The following is an 11,779-nucleotide window of genomic DNA, read 5'->3' as shown; positions in this document are numbered from 1 at the left end:
ACATTATCTCAGCTGACGGTATCAGGATGGATCCTGCAAAGGTCCAGGCTGCCCTCTCCTGGCAGGCTCCATCCACCAAAAAGGATTTGCAACTTTTCTGGGGTTTGCTAATTTCTACAGAAAGTTCCTGCCCAGCTTCGCTCGGCTGACATCTCCTCTCACAGACCTCCTTAAGGGCAGGAAATCTCCTTTTCATTGGACGGCATCTGCCCAACTGGCTTTTGAGGAACTTAAGAAGCTTTTTAGTTCTGAGCTGATCCTGTTACATCTCAACCCGAGGAAGCCTTTTGTGGTGCAAACTGATGCCTCTGACTTTGTGGTGGGGGCGGTGCTTTTTCAGCCAGATTGGGCGGGCGGCGGGTTGCAACCCTGTGCCTACCACTCCAGGAAGCTGAACATGTCTGAGAGGAATTATACCATCTGGGAGAGGGAACTGTTGGCCATCAAATCCACTTTGGAGACCTGGCGTCATCTGCTGGAGGGGGCACAGCACCAGTTGAAGTTAGAACCGACCATTGCAACCTGGAACATCTTCAGACAGCCCGTGCCTTAAACCAGCGGCAGATTAGGTGGTCGCTTTTTTTTCCCCGGTTCCACTTTAAGATTTGCCATGTGAAGGCCTCCGACAACCTACATGCAGATGCTCTTTCTCGTAAGCTGGACCTCCAGCCAGGGGGTGAAGGAAATCCCCCCCCGATCCTTCCCCCCCCCCCAGAGCCTGGCAGCAGCTGCGGTACCTCACTTTTGGGAGGAGCTCCTTCACTCTGCACAGGCTCAGGATGCCTTTGTTCGCACAAAAATGGAGGAACTGGGGCTAGCCTCTGCCCCCCCACTCTGCCCCCTTCTCTTTGTGAGGTGGCCTGTTTTACCATTCCGGTCGGGTCTATGTGCTTTCTAGACCCCTCCGCGAGAAGGTCCTCCATCAGTGCCACGACTCCCCCACTGCTGGGCATTTTGGCTTCGCCAAGACCCTGCACGGAGTGACGCGGGATTTTTGGTGGCCTCGTGTGTGTCGGGACGTCAAGACCTATGTTGCCTTCTGCCCAACCTGCCAGTGGGTGAAGGCCGCCTCCGGCAAGCCCACAGGCTTGCTTCACCCCCTGCCTACCCCCTCAGGATCTTGGAAACTGCTCTCCCTTGACTTCATCACTGACTTGCCTCCCTCACACGGTAAGACCACTATTCTGGTGGTGGTGGATTTGTTTTCTAAGATGGCCCATTTCATCCCTGCTCTGGGTTGCCCACAGCCAGGGAGACGGCAGAGCTGTTTTTGGTGCATGTTTTCCGGCTCCACAGATGGCCCGAGGGTCTCATTTCGGATAGGGGGGCCCAATTCACTGCCCATTTCTGGAGGGAGCTACTTGGGCTTCTCCATGTGACGCTCCATCTTTCCTCCACCCACCATCCACAGACAGACGGTCAGACCGAGCGCAGCAATGCGACTGTGGAGCAATATTTGTGCTGTTATGTTAATTACCAGCAAGATGACTGGTTTTCCTTGCTGCATCTCACAGAATTTGCTTATAACAATGCCTGCCATGCTTCCACCCGCCAAAACTCCATTTTTTGCCAGTTTTGGTTACCATTCCAAGGCTTTCCCATCCACCTTAGCTCCCTCGTCGGTGCCAGCGACCCATGACTTTTTAGAGGAGTTGTGAGCGGTACACCACCTCTTACGGAACTCCCTCGAGCAAGCCAAGACAGCCTGCAAGGCCTCTGCAGACCGGCGGCGCCAGCCGGGTCTGTCTCTGCAATTGGAGGACTGGTTGTCCACCCAATACCTCCCCTCTCACTCGCCTGCAAGGAAGCTCACGCCTCACCGCACAGGGCCTTTCCAGATTACGGCCCAGATTAACCCGGCTGCTTTTCGCCTGGCTCTCCCCCCTCCATGAAGATCCATCCTGTTTTTCATCAGTCCTTGCTATCTCCCCTGGTTTCTGGCGACCCTCATCACTCGGTCGTTTTCCCCCCGCCGCCAGTGCTGGTGGAGGGGGAGGAGGAGTTTGAGGTCACGGAGATTCTGGACTCCCACCTTTCTTGCTGCCTCCTGCAATATCTAGTAGACTGGAAGGGGTACGGGCCAGATGAGCGAACCTGGGAACCCGTGGAAAATGTGCATGCTCCGTTGCTGCTGAGGCGTTTCCACCAGCTGTACCCCCACAAACCCGGGGCCCCCGGGGAAGAGCATGGGGGTGGGCCTCATGGGAGCGGGAATGATGTCAGGGTGGAAACTGAGCCGATAGAACCCCAGAGCAGTTCTGATTCTGAGGAGGATCAGCAATCCGTGGGAGAGGAGCTAGCTCATCCCTCACAGGCACAGCAGCTGGCAGAGATTCCTCCTGCCAGCATTCCTGAGATAGATAGTGACCCTGGCAGTGAGAAAGTGTGGGAACGAGGCTTGCTAGATGCTCGATGCAGACGCAGGGAGCGACGAGCGATGGAGGGCGCGGAAAGGAGGCGTAGCGCCTGTTTGGCGCGCAAGCAATGGCCGCCTCCCGTGGACCCAAGGGAAAGAGGGAGGATCTCTCCCTAGCCCTAGTTCAGGGTTTTCAAGTGACTCTCCTTCAAACAGGGATCAACTGCCTACTCAGCGCAAAGGCCACTCTGCTGTTTCCTTGCTTAGTCACTGGTGATTAGCATCTGAAAGAGTCATTAAGTTGTAAAAGGATTAAAGCCTTGAAAAGAATCCTTTCCTCTGTGTCTTGAGTTGGCTATTGGAGTCTACTGTAAGAGGCCGCTAGGGCACTCCTGACAGTAAGTCCAACTATGTTCAATGCAGCTTACTCTGAAGTAGCTGCACATAGGATTACAGCTTCAATATTGAAGTATGTTCTCTTGAAACCAGTGGGGCATAGTGTAAGGTAATGTTTTCTAGAATTAAGGTACAAGGTTACAACCCATTTTCTTCAGGGTGGTCCTGCATGATTAATGATATTATTCTGGAGTAAATGACTGGGGCGTCAAGTGTTTCAATACACATCTGATATATAGTATTGCAGGGTTGGACAAAAGGTAGATTGGTACCTGCTGGTAGATCTCTAGGTGATTTGCACTAGATCTATAAGGGTTCCTGACTCACTATTGTCTAACAAAAGCAATAGTTAAAACAAATAGCAGTTTTCTCTGATTAGGTTGTTGAAAAAGAATGCTTGGAGAAAAAACAGGAGTGGACTTTTGTATGAAATAACTTGTAAATGTGATTATACTACTGATAACAAATTCATGGGCTCAAAGGCACCCTGTTGCTAATTCTTAGCATATGTCTGCCTGCCTGAGCCTTATTTTGCCTCAAGGTTCTAATGAAAAACAAAGGGTTCCATCTGTCATGTGAGCAGACTTCTGCTTGAGCAATGGAACTTCCCATTGATGCTATTCCAGATTATCAGGTTACACATTATAAATAAGTGCAATTTATTGCTCACTTGTTATACATTGGCCAAGTGTCTGTCTTTGAGTGTATATTTATATTCTAGGAATATTAGATTTTTTCAGGATCTCTCAAACAGCATTATGTCCTGGGAAAAATATTATTCTTCCCCAAGAAAGTACACAATTCTATTTTGATTGCTATATAGAATGTGGTTGTGCAATTGTCACAGACCCTTATTTGTTATTGAGTGACTATGGCTACAAGAAACAAGTGACACACAACTTGTTCTGTTCTCTTAACTATACCATGATGTGGACTTTTTACATTTTTAAAACTTTATATGAAAATTGCACACAGTTACACTGACAAAACCTGATGAACGGACAAAAAGTCCTAAGGCAAAGTGTGGAGAAGCTCAAAGTTCTGCTGCAAATCTTAAAGGTGAAATTGACCACGAGCTGGCTGGGAACCTTTGCAGACCTTTGACTATAGACTTGCTACTGAGGTAAAACTTCTAAGTTTCAAAATCTGGATAAACCCCTTCTCAACCTTAGGTCACGTTCAGCTTTCACGGGTTCACTACTCTGGAAGGCTGTGTACTTCCCTATCTAGTCCACTAAAACACACAATCATCGAGCTGTTAAAAGCTGCATTGCTATTCTCTCCTCTTCATTGCAAGGCTATATATTATTATTATTATTTGTTGTGACCCACCTGGAGAGCTTTGGCTATTGGGTGATATAGAAATGTAATATATAAAAATAAATAAAATTATTATTTACTATTATTATGTCAAATAATAATAATATAATCTATGTACATGGTGCTTTAAAAAGAACAAGTATGACAGGCCCCCTACCCAAGGGGCTTACATTCTGTAACAGACAGAGGGAAACAACAAAGTTGGTATAATGAGTAAGCAGGGGAAGAGTATGTGACTCTTCAGCTTAGTTACAATGACGTATAGGGGGAGGATCCAAAGGATTTCCAGAAAACTGAGTTTTTTTAGGAAGAAGGACTTAAAGGAAATAAGGGAAGTGGTTGCATGGAGGTACTCTCAGAGGCAGTTTCAGGCATAATGGGAAACAAGAGAGAACAAGAATTGTTTCAGGGAGGAGGAGACCTATGAATGGCTGAGGGTGTTGGAACTGCATGAGCAAAGGTTACAGGAAGGGATATGTTGTGATATACGTACATGGAGATGAGGGGCAAAGCCATGGAGAGTTTTGAAGGTGAGGCCAAGAAATGTGTGCAGGATCCTTCTACTTGCCTCCCATGTGTGTATCTGAAGAGATTATGCTATATGGACTTCAGGGAATATCATACAAAAGATAATATCTGATTGAGAAATATTTTGCTTGATAATATACAATTACCTCTGAAAGGGTTATATAAAAGCACTGGTGTGAAAATGTTTGAAATTTGCTCACAATACCATTTTAACTAGTATTGAATGAGTACTCCACTGCTGAGTTTGTACAATTGGTGAATACTACACAGCCACTAAGGATGTTAAACACAGAATGCCATGGAACAGGAGTGGGAGAGGAGTTACTTGCAAAAAAATGATGTCACATATTACCAGTAGCTTCCCATGACACTTTCACATCCACATCCCACACAGTCATCACAGTAGCAATCTTGATACTATCTAAGACAGAGATGGGCAATATGTAGGCCAAAACGTCTGGAGGGCCAGAGATACCATAATTCCTCATCCCTCAATATTGGCTATGCTGGTGTCTTGATTTATGGGATCCTGATTAACTTAGGTCCCAGTCAAACCAGATTCATGGGTGCTGAATTGAGACAAATCACAACTGGATCAGTTTAACAGTTTATTAAGTATACAAAGATTATATATGGAGGCAGAAAGAATGTACAAAGAAATCTCACATCCCTTCAGGATAACGAAGGCACCTTTAGTGCAGCTGATTGTATATTTCAGTCCCCAAAATATACGAGAAGTTATCCAGGTTGGCAGTGCAATTCCCCCTTGGAGCAAGATCAAATTGGTTCTGTTGTTCTCAGGCTGATAGCCCTCTCTCATATTCTTGAAGGTTCTCAAAGCATCCCAGCCTGGGAAATGAATTGCCTCTCCTGAGTCATGGACTTGTGGTGGGGTAAGAAGGATATTTATTTGATTGATTGAATGAATGATTGATTGCCTTTTCAGGAACTCTTGAAACAAGGGTACAACCTGAAGACGGGAGGGCTTGTTTACTAAGTGAAAAATGACTCTAAGTGATGCAGTTGGTGTTAGCGGAAGTGGCTGAATAAAGCTGACTGAGAGGCCTCAACATTCCAACTTAGGAGTGAGAACCTCTCAGCTCATGGGTGAGATAAGACACTACTCCCCATCTAAGACGGGTGAGGTAACCAGGCATATGCGCAGTTGTTGACATATGGAGGTGCACTTGCTTGGTACCACTGAAAACTATATAAGACAGCCTACCTTTTGGTTAGCTAAAATCTGCTTACTATGTTAGCCCATATAGGTCTCTATTTAACACACTACACAGAACACAGCTGTGGGAGCTCACTAAACCTCCTCGCTGTTATCAAAGCCACTACAGCCAGCTAGGGCTGATGGGAGTTGTAGGCCAAAACTTCTGGAGGGCCATAAGTTGCCACCTGATCTAGTGGAAGAATCAGGCTATGTTTCCACTACAACAAAGGGAGAAGTGAATGGAGGAATACTGGATTTTTAAAAAAGGAATCAAGCTTTGCTGCACTTTGGTCCATGCAGGGCTCCATGAGCAGGTTCTCTGCACCAGTAAAAATCGTTTCACAGAACTTACTTCCTGGTGGAGGTTGGAGTGAATGTCATCTGACTAGCAGGGGCTGCTCAACCAATAAGAGAGGCTAACCAAACCAAAGGAGAATCGTGCTTTACCATGCTTAGGGAATTGGGCTTTAAAATGTGCCATGTCAATTGAGGGGGATCTCTCTAAGTTTGATGTGGGCATTCAGAGTGCAAGCGTCATTCAGCACAATGGGAGTTACTTCTGAGGAGACACTAATTGGTTTGTGCAGGGACGGGAAACACACAGGAAACACCCCTTGACTGGGATCACGCTGAAAGGCACACCCCTGGGTAGGGCTAGTATACCCAAGGTAAATGCCAGGGTTGGGGCATGCAGCAACTATATCGAGGAGAACCCAACTTAAGGAAAAGAATTGGACTTTAAGCAGGCTCAAGAAATCCAGGTTTTCCCTGATAAGTCCCGGGGTGGCTGCTGGATGGTCACAAGTCATGTATCCCTAAGGACCTCAACATACAGCCAGCTTGGAGTAAATCACTGGTGGAAACACCCTCTCAGTCACATTTTCCCAAGTGCTCCCTTTTATAGTTCTGTGTGTGGGCATGCTGGGAGCCAAAATGGGGTAAGGTACTCTGAAAGAGAGTCACCACACACAGGAAGCATGCTGAGGCACACAGGAAAATCCTGCTTTATTTTTTTAAAAGCCTCCCTCCAAAACTAGCAGGGACTGAGTGCTGCACATGTGAACTGCTTAAATGCTACCAACAAACATTGCTAGCAGCAAACATTGGTAGCCTTGGTATGCAGGCAAAAGGCCCTTTGCAATTTAAAGGAGGGGTGAGGAATTGGCCTTGGAGGATGGTGTCCTGAAGCATTTATTTTCTAAGCCAAACTCTGTTCCCCAAAGTATTCTTTAAACTGGAAGCTGGCTTTTCCACTCACAGTTGTAAGGATGGGAGTGTGCCTGAGGGGACAGGATAATGCCTATCAGCTTCTACCATGCCCTCTACCAGCATAACTTTTCCACTCCCTCTCCCTTTTTCCTGAGGAAGAATGTCATGAAACTCAAAACCAGTATTATGCTCCTGCTTTGAGTGGTATTTAGAAGTACAACTTATTTCAATTGAGTTTATTTTTGAATTGAGTTGGACTATAACAAAGTTAATTGCATTTTGGATTAGGGAATTCAGTTCTGAGTTGTCTATTTCTGGTGGACGTTATGTTTTCACAGACCTGTGCATAGTAACTTAAAACTATGGAGTGAAATTCCATATAATTTAAACTTTGTGGCGATGGGGATTATAGCAGAACTTTTTAGACTGTTTTAAGTAGCTTTGATTATCATTTGTTGTTCAGTCGTTCAGTCGTGTCTGACTCTTCGTGACCCCATGGACCATAACACACCAGGCTTTCCTGTCCTGCGCTCTCTCCCGGAGCGTGCTGAAGTCCATATTCCTTGCATCGGTGATGCTATCTAGCCATCTCATCTTCTGCCGTCCCCTTATCCTTTTGCCTTCAGTCTTTCCTAGCATCAGGGTCTTTTCCAGAGAGTTTTCCCTTCGCATTAGGTGGCCAAAATATTGGAGCTTCAGCTTCAGTATCTGTCCTTCCAATGAGCAGTCAGGGTTGATTTCCTTTAGGATTGACTGATTTGACCTCCTGGCAATCCAGGGGACTCGTAAGAGTCTTCTCCAGCACCACAGTTCGAAAGCATCAATTCTTCGGCGCTCAGCCTTCCTTATAGTCCAGCTTTCACAGCCATACATTACTACTGGGAAAACCATAGCTTTGATTAGACGGACCTTTGTCGGCAAGGTGAGGTCTCTGCTTCTTACTATGCTGTCTAGGTTTGCTATAGCTTTCCTCCCAAGGAGCAAGCGTCTTTTAATTTCATGGCTACAGTCATGGTCTGCGGTGATCTTGGAGCCCAAGAAAATAAAATCTGTCACTGCTTCCATTTCTTCCCCTTCCATATGCCAGGAAGTGATGGGGCCAGATGCCATGATCTTAGTTTTTTTAATGTTGAGTTTCAAACCAGCTTTTGCACTCTCCTCTTTCACCCTCAACAAGAGGCTCTTTACATCCTCTTCGCATTCTGCCATTAGGGTGGTATTGTCTGCATATCTGAGGTTGTTGATCATTCTCCTGGCAATCTTAATTCCGACCTGTGATTCATCCAACCCGGCATTTCTCATGATGTACTCTGCATATAAGTTAAATAAGCAGGGCGACAATATACAGCCTTGTCGTACTCCTTTCCCAATTTTGAACCAATCAGTTGTTCCATGTCTGGTTCCTATTGTTGCTTCTTGACCCACATACAGGTTTCTCAGGAGACAGGTAAGGTGGTCTGGTACCCCCATCTCTTTCAGAATTTGCCAGAGTTTGTTGTGATCCACACAATCAGAGGCTTTAGCGTAGTCAGTGAAGCAGAAATAGATGTTTTTCTGGAATTCTCTTGCTTTATCCATGATCCAGAGAAAGTTGGCGATTTGATCTCTAGTTCCCCTGCCTCTTCGAAACCCAGCTTGTACTTCTGGTACTTCTCGGTTCACATACTTCTGAAGCCTAGCTTGTAGGATTTTGAGCATCACCTTGCTGGCATGTGAAATGAGCGCAATTTCACGGTAGTTTGAACACTCTTTGGCGTTGCCCTTCTTTGGAATTGGAATGTAAACTGACCTTTTCCAGTCTTGTGGCCACTGTGGAGTGTTCCAAATTTGTTGGCATATTGAGTGCAGCACTTTAACAGCATCGTCTTTTAGGATTTTAAATAGCTCAGCTGGAAGACTGTCATCTCTGCTAGCTTTGTTGTTAGTAATGCTTCCTAAGGCCTACTTGACTTCACTCTCGAGGATGTCCGGCTCAAGTTCAGTGACCGCACTATCATGGCTATCAGGGACATTCAGATCTTTCCTGTATAGTTTTTCTGTGTATTCTTTCCACCTCTTCTTAATCTCATCTGCTTCTGTTAGGTCCCTACCTTCTTTGTCCTTTATCATGCCCGTCTTTGCACAAAACTTTCCCTTGAGATCTCCGATTTTCTTGAAGAGATCTCTAGTTTTTCCCATTCTGTTGTTTTCCTCGATTTCTTTGCATTGTTCATTTAAGAAGGCCTTCTTGTCTCTCCTTGCTATTCTCTGGAACTCTGCATTCAGTTGGATATATCTTCCCCTTTCTCCCTTGCTTTTCGCTTCCCTTCTTTCCTCAGCTACTTGTAAAGCCTCATCAGACAGTCACTTGGCTTTCTTGCATTTCTTTTTCTTTGGGATGGATTTCATTGCTGCCTCCTGAACAATGTTACAGATCTCTGTCCAGATTTCCTCAGGCACTCTGTCTATTAGGTCTAATCCCTTAAATCTATTCCTCACCTCCACTGTATATTCATATGGGATATGATTGAGGTCATATCTGAATGGTTTAGTGGTTTTCCCTACGTTCTTCAATTTAAGCCGAAATTTTGCAAGAAGCAGCTCATGATCTGAGCCACAGTCTGCTCCAGGTCTTGTTTTTACTGACTGTATAGAGCTTCTCCATCTTTGGCTGCAAAGGACATAATCAATCTGATTTCGATACTGATCATCTGGTGATGTCCATGTGTAGAGTCGTCTTTTGTGCTGTTGGAAAAGAGTGTTTGCTATGATCAGTGTGTTCTCTTGGCAAAACTCTATTAGCCTTTGTCCTGCTTCATTTTGTACACCGAGGCCATACTTGCCTGTTACCCCGGTGATTTCTTGACTTCCTACTTTAGCATTCCAATCCCCTATGATGAAGAGGACATCTTTTTTGGGTGTTAGTTCTAGAAGGTGTTGTAGGTCTTCATAGAACCGATCAACCTCAGCTTCTTCGGCATCAGTGGTTGGGGCATAGACTTGAACTACTGTGATGTTGAATGGTTTGCCTTGGATTCGTACTGAGATCTTTCTATCATTTTTGAGATTGTACCCCAGTACTGCTTTTCCCACCCTTTTGTTGACTATGAGTGCTACTCCATTTCTTCTACGGGATTCTTGCCCACAGTAGTAGATATGATGGTCACCTGAATTAAATTTGCCCATGCTTGTCCATTTTAGTTCGCTGATTCCCAAGATGTCAATGTTCAATCTTGCCATCTCATGTTTGACCACCTCCAGCTTACCTTGATTCATTGATCTGACATTCCAGGTTCCTAAACAATATTGTTCTTTACAGCATCGGATTTTCATTTCGCCACCAGACACATCCACAGCTGAGTGTCCTTTCAGCTTTGGCCCAGCCGCTTCACTCTTTCTGGCACTACTTGGAAATACCCTCTGCTCTTCCCCAGTAGTATATTGGACACCTTCCGACCTGAGGGGCTCATCTTCTGGCGTCATATCTGTTAGCCTTGTGATACGTTCCATGGGGTTTTCTTGGCAAGAATACTGGAGTGGGTTGCCATTTCCTTCTCCAGTGGACCACATTTTGTCAGAACTCTCTGCCATGACCTGTCGGTCTTGGGTGGCCCTGCATGGCATAGCTTATGGCTTCACTGAGTTACGCAAGCCCCTTCGCCGCAACAAGGCAGTGATCCATGAAGGGGTATCATTTGTAGATGTGCTATATAGCTTGCAATTAGGGCTATATGGTTTTTACTAACTTTTGATACTGTGTTATTGTGAGGTCATTTTTAAATGGATGTATCTGTGTAGTGATATACCCATCCAGTGCTTTGTTTACATTGGGTTACCTGCATCACATTTAAATCAAGCCTTAATCTTGAGGTTAGTTGTCTCACTTTTTAAATTGTATTCTGGTTTTTATTTTGGCTTTATTCTGTTTCAAACGTGTGAAGATTTTATATTGTTTTATAATGTATTTATTTATGGTTTTAATGTTTGTGAACCTCCCAGAGCTTTGACTGTTAGGCAGCATAGAAATATAATTAAAAAAAATCTATTTTCTAGGGTAGATTTTTCATTTTGGGGGTTAAAACAGTGCATAACCCTGCACACCTGCACACACTTACCTGGGAATATTAGCTGAGTGATGACTCTTACAGACATTAGTAGCTGAATATAGATCCCCAAAGTGTACTTTTTAAAAAGCTGTAGTGAAAGAGTGGGACATGCACACTGTGTAAAGCTTCAAGGATAATTTGATAGCCTAGTTGCTTGTGGATGACACCTTTAATGTAGCTTCAAATGGTACTTTAGCACACTACCCCATAACTTGTTTGTGGGTGCTCGCTGAGACAGTGTCTATAATCCACAGGAGGCAGCGGAGCCATTCAGCCCTTTGCTAGTGCCCCAGTGAAGCAAAATACTCCAAAATGACTTAACCAGAGCACCTAAGCCGATAATATCCAGTGTTCAGTAGGTAGCCCAATTGTGCTTACTGTAAAATATGTACTATGTATTTGAATGCGGCATATTTTCAAGTAAGTATGCCTGGGACTGCTGCAGGCGTGCTGCCTGATCTTAGGCTGCAGCTTGAACATGTCCAGAACCGGGCAGTAAAGTTCTCATTTAACCATTGGCAACTTTCGCTGCGCCAGCTGCTTTACGGTAGAGCTGCGCGAAGGCTGATAGTTACGGTACGGGGGGGGGGAATGCGAGGGTGTATTAGGCGCGCGGCGGGGGCGGGGTGAACACAGCGTTTGCGTGCTCGAGCCCGTGAGGCGCGC

Source organism: Heloderma suspectum, chromosome 1 (assembly GCF_057233095.1).
Source record: "Heloderma suspectum isolate Gila_16-S chromosome 1, 16-S_ref, whole genome shotgun sequence".
NCBI lineage: Eukaryota > Metazoa > Chordata > Lepidosauria > Squamata > Helodermatidae > Heloderma > Heloderma suspectum.
The sequence above is the reverse complement of the archived record's forward strand: the minus strand, read 5'-3'. Positions refer to the sequence as shown.